Here is a 20,784-nt window from a genome sequence, read left to right as displayed (position 1 = left end):
GCATCCATTACTGAATCTATTAAGCAATCAATTTGAAACCTTATTATGTTTCCTGGTGAATCTTATGTAGAGACCCAAGTATAGTCACAGTGATAAAAAATCATTAATGCAGAAGAATGGGAGAAATTTAAGGAATTGCATAAAGAAACCGATGCATAGCAGCAATTAGATAGATAAAGGCAGGCATATGAGGACAAACGTTGTACAGTTCTATATACAAGGTAATTTAAGACATTTGCATGAATGAATGAATGAAAGAAGAAACAATGCCAGATGAATGGAAAGAAGGGATTATTGTACCAATACACAAAAAGGAAACAAAAAGCAATGTACTAACTACCGGGAAATAACACTCCTAAACACCACCTACAAAATCCTTGCAAACATCCTACTAGAAAGAACCAAAACATACACAGAAGTAATCGTTGGAGATTATCAATGCGGATTTAGACCGAGCCACTCTACCATTGACCAGATATTCACAATAAAACAGATAATGGAAAAATGCTAGGAGTTTGATCGTGAGCTTCATCAGATGTTCATAGATTTTAAACAAGCATTTGATAGAGTATGCAGGGCCAGATTGTAAACAGCGATGCAGGAACTTGGCTTTCCAAAAAAACTAGTCAGGTTGTTACGGATGTGTATGGAACGGTTACGATGTAAGGTGAGAGTTCGACAACAATACTCGGAGACATTTGAAATAAACAATGGACTAAAACAGGGAGATGCACTTTCACCACAACTCTTGAACTTAGCTCTGGAACACATAATCAGAAGTGCAAGAATTTAAAAAACGAATACAGTATTTCATCGAGAAGGACCAAACTTACTACTGGCATTTGCAGACGATATCGATCTAATAGGAAACACACGATTAAGGATGAAGGAGACTTTCATGAGGATCAAGAAGGAAGCAGAGAAGATAGGGCTTCAAATCAACGAAAAAAAAAGACGAAATATATGTATATGAGCCGCAATGACCAAAGCAGAGACAGAATCGGTCAGAACATCACCATCGATGACTTTAACTTTGAGCGCGTTAGAGAATTCAAGTATCTTGGAACAACAATAACTGAAGACAATAACGGATTACAAGAAATAAACAACAGGATCCATTCCGGCAACAGATGTCTTTTTGCCCTCCAAAACCTCATATAATCGAAACAACTAATAAGACGTACGAAGATGCAGGCATATAAAACAATCATACCACCCGTTGTGATGTATGGAAGCGAAACGTGGACGATAACAAAGGCAAACGAAGAGAGACTATGTGTTTGGGAAAGAAAAATCCTAAGGAAGATTTTTGGCCCTGTGCTGAATGAAGCATCAGGACAATATAGGATAAGAACTAACAAAAAGATCGAAGAACTTTACCCAGACGTCAACATCATAAAAGAAATAAAGTCCAGAAGACTCCAATGGGCAGGACACCTCAGAAGACATTCTGATGAACGAACAGTAAGACTGGTGTGGGAGGAAGTCTCCCAACTGGAAAGAGACCACGCGGACGCCCTCGTCCCCGGTGGCAAGACAATATAGCAGGAGACCTAAACACTAAGCAAGTGGAGAATTGGATGGAGGTTGCTCAAGACAGAAAACAGTGGAGGCATGTTGTCGAGTCGGCTAAAACCCACGAAGGGTTTTAGTGCCATGGAGTAAGTAAGTAATATGAGGACAAACAATCTCTCTAGTTCCATTACCATTATCGATCGTTAAATACTTATGTTGACTATCATATTCGCTATCGTGATTATACAGACAGCAGCTCCTAATAATGATGTAGATGATTTTCCGTACCATTGTCTCAGATTTTTTAGCCATGATGTTCTTCTTTTATCATGACCACATTTACATTGGATTTTTTCCTTAATGATGAGTTGAAAAAGTTCATATTTTTCATGGCATATTTTTCAAACGGCATTTGTCGATTTCCCATTTTATGTGCCAAATAATCTGCATCTTTTATTATAGTAGAGAAAGAAATGTTCTCTTAAAACGTTTGTAATAGCTGAGTGGAATTCACGTCTTTGAGACCTGGATTTTGTAAACAAATTAACCTAAACTTTTGGGTTTCCAAAGCTTCATCATCTCAAAGAAGAATCTTGTCTATCGTTTCTAATAGAAATATTACAACAACTGCTTACGTCAGTAAAATAATACACCCCTGACTCGCTCGGTTTAGGTTTTTTGAGAATAGTTTCTAGTTTTTGAAAAGCTGAATTTTCTACTCCTTGTAATTTCGGAAAAAATCTAAAGTTCGGATTATCATTATTTGGATTCTGCTAAAGCTGGTTCTCGAAAATTATGCTCAGTTTCCTTCTTATCTTCTTCTTTATTGGCCTGGTTAACTACAGACTGAACATTGGTTGGTGTACTAGGTAGAATGCTTCACTTTACCAAAGCAATATCAGTTCTTTTTTTCTTTTTCTAACGGATAAAGTATGTGAAACTATTTTTACACAACTAGATGTATTAGTACTTTCATTGTTATCATTGCGATGAATTTCGGGCTCGACGGTGTTTTCATAGTTATATTTGTTATTCTACTAAACTGACGGTTTTCGTTCATCCGGCAATGTGTTCGTGTCCATGGGAATGGTGATGGTATCTTCCTGGAGATCGAATAGGTCTTCTAGCTGGAGAATTTGGATTCAAAGGCAGAGGTCCCCAAACATATTCCCCTCTCGGTGGAGGCTGATTGTCTAAAATACTGTATGATCCGGTCAAACCCGCTATTTGATCTTGCATATTAGTGTCTCCTCCTGATCTGTTCTGAATCTGAATCTATATTGACTGTCCGCACTGTTAGCACCTCCTTGGTAAGCTATCGAATTTTCTCTTTAGGAATTATTTTGTCCGACATCTACTCCAAGACAATCTCTTCCAACTCTAGCCACTTAACGATCATATTGTATTGTTATAATTGTCAGAAATATTTGGAGTATTATCTTCTGAGTTTGGAGAATAAAAGTTATCAACTCTACCTGAATTATAAAACCTCTCGTTAGTAATGTGATTATTCCACGAACAAACCTGTAAACCAGTTGCAATGGATGGAAATCGATATTTCTCACAACAACTGCAGTATCTAGATGGAGGCTGGATACTGATCCATAGTTAGTGGGTGGTCCAGATTGCTGTTGATAGAACGATCAACATCGAAGTTCAAATTGTTTCCAGTACACTTTCTTTTTCTCGTGACTTAAAAACTGGTATACCAGCATACAGAAAAAAAAAATACAAACTAATATTCCACTAACGGATATTTCAAACATGGTTCTAAGCCATGAGTACAGGGCACCATGGATGACTTCACAATCAGGAAGTGAGTTGAAAACATATTAAGATACCCTCATCAGCAACAGTATGAGCTTCTAATAATGTAGAATATTAGGTACATGTTCTGGTCTTTTGAGTGTAGAGACATTCTCTTATCGTTTGTAATCACGTTGACTACCATATTCGTTATTGTGATTTTAAAGAAAGAATTTCTAAATAATAATGTAGTCGATTTTCCATACCATTGTCTCAGATTTTTTAGCCATAATGTTCGTCTTTTATCAGGGCCACGTTTACCTTGGATTTTTCCCTGAATGATGAGATGCAAAAGTTCATCTTTTTCAGGGCGTTTCATAAGAAAGACCTCATCATTCCTAACTCTTTCCACTCCATATAGTAGCACTTGAAAGATATGGCAATGTATCATTCGAACGCGAAGGTCAACACTAAGATTATGGCTGCAAAGTTCGTTTCTTATTAATTTGTATTTCTAATATCTCTTTAACTAGTATTCAGAGTAAATACTTAAGGAAACCCCAATGGAGACAACAGAAGCTATTATTGTGAATGATAACCGTGGACAATAGTGATGGCTAATTATAATGAGAACATTGATGATCTAATGAACAAAATAAACTAGACCTGTGATGTTTTATTTATAAAAATTTATGTTTTATTTTTTATAAATGCGTTTCATTGCTAAGCTGAGTAAAAGAACCTTAGATTCAGTGCATTAATGATTGCAATAGGTGTACAAAACCTGTAATAAAAATTCAAAGTAAAAGCAACATAAATGAATGATATTTTCATTGTGTAAATAGAGAATTGCTAAATTTAATTTAAATTTTAACTGATATTACAACAACAAAAATTTCTTTAAATGTTAAACATGTATGTACACTTTTTTGAATTCATTATCAAAACGAAAAGTTTCAGAGAACTTACTATTTATAATAACATAAAATTATTAAGTTTTAATTGTAATAAAAAATATATACATCAGTTTAACAAGCAGTATACACCTTTTACTGATTTACCCAACTTATTTCCTATTTAAAATTTGATACAAATTACACAAAACACCCGCGTGCCTTTCTACTGTTAAATTAATTGAACAAAATGATCTAAAAGCACAATTTTTACGTCCCCGTCATTTTTATATTTACTAAATCCCGATAAAATATTACAGCAATGTTTAACAGCAAAGTTCATACTCCGGTGATGGCCCAACTTCCCAAACAGAACTACCAAGTTTAAAAATATTGTTCCAACAGCAGATAAAATAAATGTTCCTCCATCTACATGCCACCTGCTAAGTAGATATAGTTCTAGATATGCAGGCGCTATACTGTCAGACTACGTTATTATGTTATGTGATCTTATAAAGTCCCAAGGGAAAAGTTTATTTTCGCATTCATAAATATTGGAGAGAGAGTTTTTCAACTTCTTAAGATAGGCCAGAGATTATGTGGAATTGCGTGGAAGACTGTTTTGGAGAAATTGTGAAGCTTGATTTTTTATACTATGTTCGAAAATTATTGATAGTACAGTAGTTTTTATGAAACAACTGATAATCCAGAACGTTAGCTCATAAACCAGTAAAAACGAATTTTAAAATTATTTGACAAACAGAATTTTAGAAAATCAAGAAATACCAACATTCTTGAAAACCAAAAATAAAAAGTAGAAAAGAACACTGTAAGTGACAATTATAAATATTCTTCTTCTTCTGGTTCCTATCCGTTTCGGATGTTGGAAATCATATTGGCAATCATGACCTTGCTCGCTGCGGCTAGAAACAGCTCCGTTGAGGTTTTCTTAAACCATGTTCTTAAATTCCGCAGCCATGATATTCTCCTTCTACCGGGTTCTCGCTTACCTTTGACTTTATCTTGCAATATAGATTGCAGCAGGGAGTAACGGTGCTGATTTCTCATAACGTGTCCCAGATATTGCAATTTTATGCGTTTGATCGTAAACCCAATCTCTGGTTCCTTCTTCATTTTTTCTAGAACTTCCTTGTTCGTGATCCTGGCTGTCCATGATATTCTCAGCATTCTTCTATAAAGCCACATCTCAAATGCTTCAAGTTTTTTAATAGTGGTGTCTGTAAGCGTCCATGCCTCCGCCCCGTATATGTTGTGACTTTTGAAGATGGCGCTCATTTTGTTAAAGACCGTTCTTGCCTTTCCTATGCAGCACTTTATTTCCTGTACATTGCTCCACTGTTTGTTTATAATAGTTCCCAGGTAGCAATACTGTTTTACTCGCTATATTATAAATATATCACTCATTATATTAAAATTCTAATCTAATTAACCTAGTAATAGATATAATACAAGATAACTGCAATATGAAAGTACTGAAAGCAAAAAACTCAAACGGCATAACAAAAATCATAAAAATAAAAAATGAGAAAAACGTCACCGTCCGAGACAGAAAGAAAATAAGCGGGGCTATTGAAAAATTCTACACTAAATTATACTCGAGAATACACAACCACAACAATGACGTACTGAACGAACAATAATTAACACCGGCTCAGAAGAAATACCGGACATAACCGACTATGAAATAAGAATGGCCCTAAATCAACTAAAAACGAATAAATTACATATCAGGAAAGGATAAAATTACAGTTGAAATGTTGAAAATTAGGGGCAGAAAAATGGAACAGGTATTAAATATTTTATTAAATAAAGTAATTGATGAAGGAAAGATTCCTCAATAATGGTACAACTCCGAACTCATTCTGCTATTCAACAAAGGATACACAGCAAACATCGAGAATTACCGACCAATATCCTTGCTATCACATCTGTATAAATTACTAACTAAAATCATAACCAACCGCCTAATACATAAGCTCGATTTCTATCAACCTATCGAGCAGGCTGGATTCAGACAACATTTTAGTACCATAGACCATTTGCACACAGTAAGAACACTGATAGCAAAATGCATCGAGTATAATGTTCCAATTAATATGGCAATCTCTAGAAAATGCACGTATAGATTCAAGATACACTAACATAATTAAAAACATATATGAAAATGCCACCATACAGATAAAGGCGAAAGCACAAAAACTAATCCCATAAGACTACAACGGGAAGTAAGACAAGGAGACACCATCTCTTCCAAACTATTTAACCTTGCTCTAGAAGACATTTTTAAGAAACTAGAATGAAACAACAAGGGTATCAACGTCGACGGATCATACTTAAACTACTTGAGATTCGCAGATAACATAGTTTTAATAGCCGATAATATCCAAGAACTAAATGATATGTTAGAACAATTAAATGCTGTTTCAGGAGCGGTAGACTTAAAAATTAACTACAACAAAACAAAAATACTGAGCCGAGACCAGACAAATATAACAATACAAAATCATACTGTAGAAAATGTTGAACATTAGGTATATCTAGGTCATGTCATCAAACTAGGAAAACCAAATCAAGATGCTGAAATTAAAAGAAGATTACAACTGGCATGGGGCGCTTTCGGCAAACTAGCCTATATCTTGAAAAACACCTAGATTCCTGTAAACTTAAAGAAAAAGGTGTACATTCATACTACCAGTTTGTACCTACGGATTGGAGACAGTAGCCCTTACCAAAAAATCTGCTAAAAAAATAGAAACAACGCAAAGAGCAATGGAACGAATCATGCTTTGAATATCACTGAGAGACAAGATTAGAAACACCAAGATAAGACGTAGAATGAAGATTGGGGATATTGTGGAAGAAATTACAAAAATGAAATGGCGCTGGGCAGGCCACGTAGCCCGATATAATGACAATAGGTGGACACGGAGAATTATAGAATGGAGACCAAGGACGACAACAAGAAGCATGGGAAGACCTCAAAAAAGATGGGTAGATGACATAAGAGCAGTGGCAGGCAAACAGTGGATTAGATTGGCGCAAGATAGAGAAAGATGAAAGCAATTGGGAGAGACCTACATTCAGGAGTGGATGGAAAATGGTTGACAAAGAAGATATTAAAATTACAACGTTTGAAGGATGTGAATAAGAATAATTTGGAATAAAATACACATGTAATACTAATTTTGTACGTTTCTAGAAGACATTTGCCTTAAAACTAGTATCAGTTTGGAAGCTACTAAATAACTTTAGAATCGACTTCTGTCATTTCCAACCTATTTACAATAAATATATATAAACACGCAGCATTAATGATAAAGCTTTAGAAAAAAAGTCAGAAACTCAATACCGAAAGAGATGTTACCAAAACTGTTTATGCGATGTTGAAATCATGCTTTAAAGATACTCACTGAGATAATGTATGAACGTAAGTCGGCGAAGGGAGATTAAATCCACAATGAAAAAGTTAAATTCCTGGAGTCAGCTGTATACCATAGATCTTAAAAAAAATGTTATTAAAAAGTTCTTTATAAAAGGTATGGATATTTAAAAGATCCCTTACGGGCTAAATTACAGAATGTTTTCGGACTCAATAGTCTATCTTTAGTGCTGCGACATTAACAATATCAGTTTGTTTATTTGCTACCTAAAGTCCGTTTAGAGACTATGTCTCGGGTCCTCAGGACCAGTAACCCTCATTGTAAGCTAATGTTGTCATGAAGTGAATCTAGTTAAACTTTTAACATCCTTCATAATTATCAGCCACGATGTAATCTAATACCAATTAAATATCATTTAAAGGGTTTTCACCCATATATTTAGTGGCTTCCCAAAATCCGAATGCCACCTCTGTGGTCATTTTTTCTCAGATCCACCCTGGTCTAAATGCATAAAGCAGTTCTGTATACAAATATGGTTGCTTGGTTGCCTATATTAAAATACTCCGCAAAAACCAGCCAATCGCTGGACTTGACTTGTTTATGCACTGCCGAGTTAGTAAAAATATTGTTTTGATGTGAAAGTCTTGTTGTAAATATTTCACAGTAATTTAGTAGCGATTTGTGATTGGTTTTAAGTTAAAAATAATGTTACCTACTAGTGAAAGTGTTAATGAAAAAAAGTGAAAATGATCTTTTGCAAAAAAAATACGCACAGAAAGCGACAAAGATTATTTAACGCTAGAATACACCTTACAAAGTGGTTTATAGATAATTCTTCTGATTCTTAAAGCCAAAGAATAGCTTTAAGTAGTAACAAAAATGCTCAACTGCTTGGTACTTCTGCTCAAAGGTCACAACGAGGAAAAAAGCGGAGTTGTTCAACGAGCAATATGAAAAAGATAATTACAACAAAGTAAAAGAGTTTAGGAGAAACCAGTATGCTGCTACATTTTTTAAACACCTACATTAACCAATATATAACTGATTTATAATGATTTTACAACTACTACGACAAAAATTATGTATCGGTAGAGTTTTTGTATGCTATGTTGAAAACAATTCATTTTATCCAGAAAGAAAACTGAAAAAGAACCAATTTGATCATGTTATGTTTCTAGCAAAGAATAATATATCAGTGTATCAATGGTTCTGTGAGGAAATTCGAAACTACCATCAAAGCGTTTTATCAGTAGAAACAGAATCTCCTGTATCATAATTCACTAATGATGAGTAAATAACTATATTCAAAATGTATGTTAATAGATTAGATGAAGATTGCATTTGTTTATTTCATTTAGTTGACTATATTAATATAAACTATTATTTTTAAATTTAAATTTCTATATGTTTCTCTTTCAAAAACATAAAAACCATCAGTCCACAAAGTCCATTAACCTCCCACTACATTTATTTCGATAATTATTGACAGACGACGGGATAGATTTTGTTTCGATTTAAATCAGTGGCATATGTATCTAACTCACTCCAAACTTAATAATAAACCTATTACAGAAGTTACAAACTAAAAAAATGCTTGAAAGAATATGTATGAAATAAATTTGACACAAAAAAACTTAAAATGTATTAAAGATTAATTAAAAACTTGATATTTTATGCAAGAGACTTAGAGAAATGTGATGCGCAACGTGTAGCATTCCACAAAATGCAATTTTGAAGCTTAAATATAAAGTTTTGTTAAAAAAAAGTCTCTGAAAGCAGACTGGAAAGGCGAAACTGAAACTGAAACGAATTCCTTCGATAATGGTTTTCAAGTCTCGACAGATACTGGCCTAGGGAGCCAAACTTTATTTTCACATTCATAAATACTGAGACGGACCTTTTCTATACCTTCCACTACGTGTTCTGTATAATAAAGTATGCAATTTCTGTTGTCACCCCCCTAGCAATAAATTGTTTGTCTTCATTCACTATTGGGGAATTTGACACACATTTGTTGATCCCTTAGGTCACGTTCTTCGCAAGTCTGAGTGGCATATAAAGCCACGTAATAGTGTATAGGGAACCGCATAGGTTTTTCTTTTATATATCATATAGCTAGCAGGTATGGCGCGTGACATCTTCCTGAACTATGGCTGCTGAAATTGAAATTTTGTTTGTAAGTCGTCTGTGCGAAATAAATTGACTGGAAGGAAAAAATAGGATTCACAAACGACTGTTCGGAGTAAAGCGGGGTTATTTGTTCCTTTCCAGGGGAAAGCGGCAACTTGTTTTCATTTTTCGAGGTACGTTAAACAACATTAGGCTGACTCCCGCGGTAACGACCGCAATTTACTAAATAATTGAAATTCTATGGCATCAGTGGTTTGTTTGTTATGGTTGTGCTTTTCATTTCAAACTATTAAGAATTCAATAATGTTACCAGATGTTTTAGTGCAACGACTGAAGAATTAATAAAAGGATCAGAGCAAAAATCACTCAGCATCAACTACTGAGAGTCGCTAACAAACATAAGAACAATTTGCACCTTATTACGAGGTTTATCATAATGTAATACAATGCATGTGGAGTATTAGAGCAAAAATCACTCAGCATCAACTACTGAGAGTCGCTAACGAACAGAAGAACAATTTGCACCTTATTACGAGGTTTATCATAATGTAATACAAAGCATGTGGAGTTACCAAATCCTATATCTGAGAGTGAAATGAGAAATGTAAAGATATAATTGATCAGTGTGAGAAATCAAAAGATACTGACGTTGGTGAACAACTTTTAGAAACTGTAAATTTCGCGATAAGCTCTATGCGAAGAGAAACTTTTCAATTTCACACAGTAGCCGCACTGCATGGAATCTGAGTGAAATAGGTTATAGTCCAAATAACCCCACAATGAATTCTACAAGCTTAAAACAGGAAAACACAGCCAAACTTCTTCTTCATATACCATGTCCTTTCAGAACGTTGGTTACCATCATAACTATCTTAATTTCATTCTTGGAATATATTCTTGGATGGTCTGAGGAGAGCGAAAAACTGTATAAAAAATTCTGTGAAGACGGAAGGCCAGACGAATTACTCCACAGCATTGATACCGCTAGGCGCGAGAAATGGGCTGAGATAGTTGAAAATCTAGATTTCAAAAACTCAAGTAGGCTGGTCATTGCTTTGAAAACTAGGCGACAGTAACCCACCCGACCGCCCAACAAATCTAGTAGCACCAAACCAAGTGGAGTCCATAATATCTACTATCTATCTGAACATAATACCTACTTTAAGAGCACCCCAAAATCACACTTTGGAGGGTTGAACCCCGGTTACCTATGCAACCTTGTGAAAGTCCGCGGTAACTAATTCCGGTGAGCAATAGGATCAGAGCTATTCCGAGAGCGGAAGAAGACTCATCTGAAACGGTATTTGGGCAATAGGTCAACCACTCATTCCAGGAAAAGTACTATCGTTGCTAAACTAACGGATGAGCCTCAGAGTATAACACTGATTGACTGGCGAAGGCTTAGGTAAAAAAATGTGGAACTTAAGATTAGATCATGGAATGTTAGAAATTTAAAAAAGCCTGGTGCACAGACAAACCTTCTAAATGAGCCCAGACTAAAATCAAAATTCACAGCTTAACTAGTAGCATACGACGAAAAATTTGTAGGCTCTGCTATATTCTTGACGTCACCCAGGCATTTGACAAGTCTGGCACGCAGGGTTAATTAAAAAGCTACAAAAATGCTCGCGATACAATATCTGAGAATTATCCGACCTTTTCGAGAATAGTGTATTTAGACTAGTTCTTTACTTGTTGTATGCACATGATATACCTTAACAGCGAAATATTAAAATAGTTATCTACGCTGTTGAAACAGATGAAAACGTAGGAAAATAGATCTGGGCTACCATTCAGGAAACCAAATCAAAGGCAAGAAAATCTGTAATGATCGCTAAGCTCCACCGGAAGATAGCACCATAACAAGAAGAAAATCTGAACTAATGTATGTATGAGATATTTGGTAAACAAGGAAGTAATCGGGATTTCGATCAAAATTTGGAACCAATAATTAACTCCATATTGTGACACAGCTCATAGAAAAAATCAATAAAATAAACAAACCTTAAGTGTGACTGTGTATCCCTATTAACACTATAGATTACATAAAGACAGTGACGAAATAAAAATTGAAAATCACGCCAGCTAAGGATTTATTATTTGAATCACATCAAATTTTGCACTTCCCAACTCAATGGCACTGGTTGAAAAGGTTATACCTACTTCAAAATATGAAGAATTATAATTCCATAAGATAAACCCTTGAAATTTAAGTAACAGCCCAACAACACCAGAAAAACATAACAACTGGAAATATAGTCAAACAGCGAATATAATCAATTTTTTATGTAACCTTTTGTTTAAAATTTTTATCTACATATATTCGACGTGGCGGCGGTTGTTTGTTTCTGTTGGTTCTGACATATAGAATTCCTTTGTGACGCTATTTTTTGTACTGGAATTAGTGTTAAACTAATAAACGCTTTGTTGTGGATGTACTAAAAATTACATAATGTTTGTTATTTATATCGGTAAATGTTAATAATTTATGGCGCACATCGGTACAATTTTTGTTTTTCAAACATTGAAGCCAGGAATGATGGAAGCCAGGAAACTAATGATATTATTTTGTTAAATAAATGGTCAAAACTATTGTTTTATAAATTATCAGAAAACTTAATCACTAGCTCATAAATTTATATTTTAAAACAATTTTAAAACAACTCTACATAAAACAATAAACCTATAAGAACTGTAACTACTAAAACACTATTTATAGTGTATTTTAAAAATAACGTAGAGTAAATTGTCAGAAATCTAATCTACGAGACTCAACATACATAGGCGTGCATCATTTATAAATGCTAAGTTTTATTTAACTAAGTACGTAGGCGATCCAATAAGTATTTAGCCTCTCCGCCAGATGGCGGCACTATCTCAAGAGAAATCTACTATCGTGTCATACATTCCCGTAGAGGGCTAGTTTTGTTTCGACCGCGAGTGGAAGCGGGCGTGTCCAGGGACTTTAGAAAACTGGAAAACGAGCAATATCGATCGGTGATTCGATTCTTGTCAGGTTCAACCCTCAAAATTTAACGAGTTTCAACGAGGTCGCACGTCGGTTTTTGATGAGCCACGCCCAGGTGCCCCGAAATCGGCTACCACTGAGGATAATGTGACAAAAATTCACGATCTCACATTGGCAGACCGCTGACTAAAGGTACGTGAAATAACTGAGACAGTAGACATCTCAAAAGACTGAGTATATCATATTCTGCGTGAAATTTTATGCACGAGAAAACTGTTGGCGCGATGATTGCCATGTTTGTTCATTCCGGACAACAAGCTTAACAGTGAGACCACAGATCAGTGTTTGACGCTATTTAAGCGTAATCGAAAAGAATTTCTACGTCATTTTGTAACCATTGACGAAACATGAATCTTTTGGTATCAAGGGACCAAGAAACAGTCAAAACAGGGGCTAACGTGCACCAAAAGGGGCGAAGACTGTCCTATCGGCCGAAAAGGTGATGGCCGCCATTTTCTGTGATTCACAAGGGGTGATCTACGTCGACTACTGGAGAATAGCAAAACGGTCACAGAGTTCTACTACGCCGCATTATTAGGCCGATTCGAAGCCGAATTGCAGCCTTCGCCTTCACCCATTTAGCGAAGAAAAACGTGCTCTTCCACCATGGCAATGGACTCGCTCATACCTCCGCCATCGGAGCCATCCTCCGCCATCCACCATATTCTCTAGAATTGGCTCCGTGTGACTTCTTTTTGTTTTCAAATATAAAAACAGCACTCAACGGACAGAAATTACGACACTCACCGGACAGAAATTACGACACTCACCGGACAGAAATTTAAGTCGAAACAGGAGGTCATCGCCTCCACGGAAGCCTACTTTGCTGACTTCGATAAAATGTATTTTTCAGACGGGTTAAAGAAGTTGAAGCATGCTGGGTCAATTTAATCGAGCTAAGAGTAGACTCTGGTGAGAAATAAATCGCCACTGTTGCAAAACTTTCATTTTTCTTTGTAGGCTAAATACTTATCGAGCCGCCCTAGTATATGAATAAAACGTTGAAAAAATATATTGTATACGTGTGAGATAAATGCTTTTCTATATATACACAATCATCTATGCAAAGTTTAATACATAGTGTTAACAAAAACTGAACCGAATACACAATGTTAATTGGATAAAATGTAAAATAAAATTCTCTGTCTTACTGAGAGGTTCTGATTCCCGCTGGAAAATAAAATTTTGAGCTACAGTTAATAGTTATATGTACTTTTTCATATTCTATCTTAGATGAATTGTCGTTAGCTTCAACAGAAATTACTATAGGCTCTATTCTGCTGTCCATAATATGATTAATATAGTTCGCACATATTGCAACCTGTTCCTTTGCTCAACTAAAGTTGTCAATTATCGGAAGATGAGTTGACCAATAGGAACAAAACTACGTGATTACCATTTACACGTCTTAAGCTCTGGGGGCATGCCAAAATTATATTGCACAATTTGCCGTAGTCGACTGGTTATATGAGGAGGTATAACATTTGTCGCAATGATGTTTAAAAAATTATCTTAACTTAAAACGTCTTTTGTTAGAAAGTGATGATGAAATATAATAATGTATTTGTATATATCTGTATTCTAACACTTCTTGTTATCTATACTTCACAAATTAAAACTGAATGTGATAAGTAATAGTAAAAATTAAAGTTACTCCGGTCTAAGAATTAATTACTTTATAAATTCAATTACTACGAACAACAAAAAATGTTCGGGCGAAACCTTCAAAATATTCACGTCCAATAAATGTTGAATCACAAGGTTGTACCTTTTTTACAACGTGTGTCAAATCAAATTTAAGACTAAAAAGTAAGTACTTAAAAAACAATTAGTGACACACCAGTTCCGCCTTCTGTACAATAACGAATTAAAATAATAGTACGATACCCCTGGTGGGTTGGTAGGTATCATTAGTACCGCCTTTATTATCGATTTCGTCTCTTAAGATATCATAGACGAGAGTAATTAGCAAACAAAGACGTAAAAAATTTTTGAGACATTCTTTGATATAGGTCTCTAACTACTACTCTGCAAAAGATTAAACGTCATTTTTTACTTATAAACAATATATACTGCGCTCCAAAATTAACGCATAATTTTAAAATTCTTATTTTGAGTTGTAATGAAAAAAATTTTGTTTGTTCTTTTCTGCTTTATGATCGTTTTAGAACATATTAAATAAAAAACTTTTCCTTTTTTACAAAAAATATATTAAAATTAAGAATATAACATCATAAATCTAAACATCTAAACAAACAACTGATCTAAACAAACTAACATTATAAATTAATGACGAAATTGAAATTTTTAAAGTGGAAGAAAATACTAGTACCGTGTACTAGTATCGAGTATTGCCTCCTCTGGCATTTATTACTGTTTGACAACGATCTCCCATACTGAGAATAATCGTTCTGATTTTTTCTTGATCAATTTGATCCCAGATTTCAACCAACCGCAAAATCAGTTCATCTAATGTGTTTGGTTCATTAGGTAATATTGTTCTGAAGCTATTTTCTTGTGGCATTTTAAATTAATTACTATTTAAAAGGGAATAAGCCACAATTAAAGGTTAAAATACGTTTATTGACGTTTCCATTTCCACTTCGGAAATCGTTCTCGAACGAGTTTATACAATAATTAAATTTACTATCAAATGATATTTATTTATATTTTAATAATAATTTAATACTTTGTCTGAATTTGACATGTCTGTCAGAAGTAAACAACGTATGCTTTGTTAATACGTTCACAGATGGCGTTAGGATGCTGGAAATTATTAAGATAGATTTTAAGATGCTGGAAGTTGAAGGTAGTAAAGTGAGTCAGACTGTATGAGTTACACTTCACCATCTTTTTTTATATTTTTAACATTTATTAATAAATTAATGCACCAAATAACTTTTACAACAGCTCATTTTAAAGGTTTTTGATAAACTAATTGATTCTTTTTTCAGTTCAAACAATTTTTTGATACAATATAATGGTTTTAACTATAGACGAAAATTCTTAAAATCAGACATTTTTTAATTAAATCGCTAATGAATATAGAACATATAGAACCTAAATCAAGTATTAAAAAGTATTTACAGCGACTATCTTAACACATTTTCATTTTCCTGGTCTCAGGAACTTTCAGAATTGTAACATTAACAGACGGAACAAAGCTGATTCTAAATAGTTATTTATATTATTTCAAGTTAAGAATCTAATAAATGTATACATCTAAGATTCTACGATTAACAGATCCCTTCACCGGATTTAAAATGATTAAGGGCACAAACTACCCTACAGCTGCAACGTGATTTCGATCTGGCGAATCAATAAAAGTGATAAATAATGGATGTATAGGTGCATCTCTAGAGTAGAGACGTTGTTAAACGAGGCGACTACGTGAAACAATTGCCTTAACCACCAAAAGCTATTTCGAATTTGACTAATCCTATTAGGAGTTGTATCTTTCTCCGCAACCCGGACTGGTTAATATTAATGCACAAGAGGGATGTCGATGCCGGTCGGGCAGCGAAGAGAAGCAAAGAATAAGAAAGCCGGGGGATTATTGATGATTAGTGGCAGACATCAGAACACCAAGGCGTAAGACAGAAGAGTATTGGATGTCTATTCAAATGTAATGGGAATATTCAATGAACTTTTTGTTTCGAACAGATACGAGGTGATACTCGGAAGACATTTATAAACATGAGGACGGTCGTTTCGACAAACTTTTATCGATATTTCCTAATAATAAAATATTAAGAGTTATAATTAATTACACAGCAGAAAAAAAAGGTTTTTTTGTTGATCCTGTTTGAAATTTTATGTCTTTGATCTTTTTACTATGTAAGAAGCTGTTCAATGTAGTTGAAACTACGTTCTTTCAGATGGGATTAAACCACAAGTGTGATTTATTCCTATACATCTAAAAAAATGATTAAACTGTTTTGTTCTACAATACACTTTGGTGGAAAAGACCAATCTTTTTACAATTACCTTTTTAAGTTATAGCAGTACCGTCATTAGATTTAATCACTCGATATTCAAATTTCATTACACTTTAAACAATAAGTTGGGTACACGTAAACTCATCACTAAAGCTCGGATTTATAGTCAACAAAAATTGAAGAAAAAGGCGCCTATATAGGCAAAGATTTTTATTAAAAAAGGCAGGAATATTAACATTTAGGCATAATATAGGCAATAAAGGAATATAACTTATTATTTATTGTACAAAGTGAATTAACGTAATATTAACTTAAGGCAGGTATATTTACACATCATAATCATAACATTAGTATAAATAAACTAGTAACTAAATAACTGTAAATTAATAATTAAACATTGTAACCACTTAAAATTTTATCATTAATAGAAACAACTAAATGTTTTTCAATATTTTCGGTCTTAAAACTATGAGCTATGAACTATAAACCATATTTCAGAGCGGATAATAAATCTGGCATAATTTGAAATTCCTCGGAAAATGTCACATTCAAAACTTTAGCAACATTAGATAAAAACGAAAAACCTTCATTCTTGTCGAAAACATATTTCTTTTTTTTTTTTAATTAATTGACCGTTACTTCCAGGTGCCGATTTAATTTTCGTCTTTAAATTATCTATTAATTTTACTGACTCACATAAATTTATCTCTTGTTTTTCTAATAAGGTAATTGTGGTAACTATTAATTTATAATTGTCATTGATATAAGCGAGTTCCTGTTTCAATTTGGGATTTTTTGCTTCTCGAATGGCTTCGGAAATATCGTCATCAAATTCTGACATAACTAATTCTATTTCATTGCAGTGTTCAAAGTAAAAAAAAAACTGCTTCGAGCCAGGTTCCCCACCTTGTAATTACTGGTTTAGGTGGCAAAGGGACACCGGGAAGTCTTTCTTTATATATTTGCACCCTCAACGGAGCCTTTACAAAAACTTTTTTCAAAAAATTTATAAAATTATTTACCAACGCAAACAGATTTCTTATTTCTTCAGCAATTCTATTTACCCCGTGGGCTACACAAGTGCAATGAATTAAATTAGGATAAAAAATCTTTAAATTAACAGCAGCTTTTAACATATATGCCGCAGCATCTGAAAGCATTACATTACTATTTTATTCACTGGTATAGCGTTGCGTAAAATGAGGTTTGTTAAACTATCTTGTATAAATCGACTTATTGTTAAATTGTTTGTTTTTTTCCAATTCTTTAACGGCAACTAAATAAGGTTTTCTCGCAAAGTTTTCTTTCAAAATTCCAATCATTAAATTAGCTATATACCTGCCGCATACATCTGTCGTTTCATCCACGATAATATACAAAAAATTGCCCTCTAACTCCAGCTTAATTTTTGAAATACATTCCACATAACATTTTTCCACAGTATGTTTTCTCAATGTACTCTCGTCCGGTAAGGATTTATTAAGATATTTTTCGAAAAAGCATTTAAAACTAGGGTTATTAACTTTATATAGAGAAATGTTGGATGCAATCATCATCTGGCATAAATCAAATTTAAATGCGTCTTCCTCATTTTTTTTTTGGAACTGCTTAAACTATCCCGCAGAGATCTTTGGGCTAACTTAGAGGAATTTAATTTTTCCAAATTACGTTTATGAAGTGGGGTTCCACAATGCTGGTCAATAAAGTACTTTTTTCTACTTGAAATCTGAGAATTAAAAAAAAAATAATTAGAATTCTAAAACCGCTTTAGAATTTGGTTATGTTGTAGGACGAGAAAAAAATAGAAAAAATAAAACTTACCGATTTGCCGCATGGTTTACAAAATGCTCCATCTCCTTCTAGAGAAAGTTCCTAATAAGGTGCGATCCATAGCCTTAATTTAGATGTCATCTTTTCACACAAATGTCCAAAACGTTTTAAAACGTATTCTTTGCTTTTCGGTATACGCAACAAAACTAAACTAGGATATAGCAATTTGTGACTAAATTCTGATACAGTAACCGCCTATACAACTGATAATAAACTAATAAAGCTTAGGGATTTCCAAATAGTTAACCCTCAAGTCTCGATCAGGTACATTTTCCTAGAAATCTGTTATATAAACAAACCATTGATATTTTATTATTGACCCAAAATTTTATTATAGATTGGTTTAGTAATAGAATAATATCATGGGTAGTACCATGAATTTTAAAAAAAGCACACATATGCGGAATTTACGAAAAAAGGCAAAAAGTCCAAAAAACAATTATAATAGGCAAAATAGGCAAATAGGCATTTTGCCTATAATCCGAGCTTTACAGTCATCACCACATAGTACAAACTCATCCGCCATAAAACTAGGGATTTTAAAATAGACCCGAGAGATTGATGAACACGTCACTGGCCTACCTGCACCCCGTTGCAGGTATAGAAAATAAACCCTTTGGAAACCGCTAATATTTGGTAATCAATAATTTCAAATTTCATTTGCTAAAGACTCTAAAATCAAATTGCCTTTTGTGGACTTGTTCGACCAAAGGGTGTAAGACTAAATGTCATAAAACTGGTGAGTAGGTTTTATACCTTTATTTTAGTTGTTTGGCACTGGTGGCGGATCATTCTGATCAAACAAAAAAAAATCAGCTCCATTAGGTTTTTTAGGTCAACTGTACAAGAAGTTTCTTGTAGACAAGACATAATATTACGTTGTTGATTTAAGTAGATTAACCTTTCTGATATTACATTTTTAGATTTCTGTTTAAACTGTGAAAGTCACATTGTCACAGTTGTAGATTTTAGGTAGATCATTCTAAAACATTAGATATCTCAAAAAGTATGTCAGATGCTACGTTGACTTTTCACCTATGGATGTGACGCAAAAGATTTTTGTTTTTTTATTAACACAGTTTTACATCAGATACCATTTAATTATTTAAGTTTGACTGTTGATTAAATTTTCTGGATTTTAATTGCAATAAGAATAACATTATTAATATTTATAGATACAAACCAAACCAAACCAAAGTATGTATATAAAATATGTATGTTACTTATGCATTATCCATTTGAGAAAAGTCATCATCATCATCATCATCATCATCATCATCTTGGTGCTACAGCTTTGGTCTACCCCGTCTTCTCATTACCACGGGTTGCGCTGTTAGAGAAAAGTACGGTAATAATAATTAGTGCGAATCGGTGGAATATTGAAGATGATGTTCTATTAAAGACAACCTAAATCATGCCACATACAACATCTAGTAAACCCGAAATAAATAATTTTTGGTGATAATCACTTAATTCTAGAGAACTTCGCTATTTTTCTTAATTGACACAATTTCCATGTTTCGTGAACAGTGATAGAGTTAAACACCCTGCATATTTAGAAGTTTAAATATAAACACAAATGTATGTCAATATTGTTCTTTAAAGTTTGTTAAGAAATACTCTACATTTCTCTTGCTAGATATTTTTGATAAAAATTCAAAGTGCCAGACTTTGGAAAATCATTTAATATAAATAACTACTTTCTGTGTAGAATTGCAATTGTACTTCTAGATTAAGTTTTGCAATACCAGCTGATGATCCAAATATTTTTTTGACTTAACCACAAATGAACCATTTTTTATACTTCAATAAAGTCATTTTTCATATGAAACGTAAAAATATGCAAACAATTTATTAATATTTTAAAAATAAAGAAGACTCTTTTCCTTTTTCCACTACTATATGCTGTTTTTTGGGTCCATATTTCTAGAATTTTCTCGTTTAAAAGTACCTTTTCCGACCCATTTCCATTTTATGCCATCCATAGTTAGTTCTTTGTACCCTATCTTCAAGTTATTATCTTTAGGTCTTAATTTCTTGTCTTTCTTTACAATATCCTGCCTCACGTGTCTTTCCATTTCGGTCGGGTCATCGTTGATGAAGATCTTTTCTCCAGTAAGAAATCTGAGTTTGCTTTTTTCTTTCAGTATCTTATTTTTTTCGCCATAATCCTTCATTTGTACCAGACATATTATTGTTTTTCAGCTTCATTGCAGATTCTATTTCAACATCCTCTTTTAGGTGCTTTTGTATAAAATTTTTACGTCATTTTTTAAGAGTGTTTCATCTATTGCGACTATTGG

The 20,784-nt window shown here is 33.7% G+C and overlaps 1 protein-coding gene and 1 pseudogene across 4 annotated transcripts in view; both read right to left on the bottom strand.

Moving 5' to 3' along the window:
* Positions 1–20,784, bottom strand: part of Ddr (discoidin domain-containing receptor 2) — a 789,300-nt gene that overhangs the window by 336,971 nt on the left and 431,545 nt on the right. The window lies entirely within an intron of this gene.
* LOC140450430 (uncharacterized) lies at positions 1,997–20,658 on the bottom strand (annotated as a pseudogene).

This window comes from Diabrotica undecimpunctata, chromosome 9 (genome assembly GCF_040954645.1).
Source record: "Diabrotica undecimpunctata isolate CICGRU chromosome 9, icDiaUnde3, whole genome shotgun sequence".
Taxonomy (NCBI): domain Eukaryota; kingdom Metazoa; phylum Arthropoda; class Insecta; order Coleoptera; family Chrysomelidae; genus Diabrotica; species Diabrotica undecimpunctata.
The sequence above is the reverse complement of the archived record's forward strand: the minus strand, read 5'-3'. Positions and strand labels throughout refer to the sequence as shown.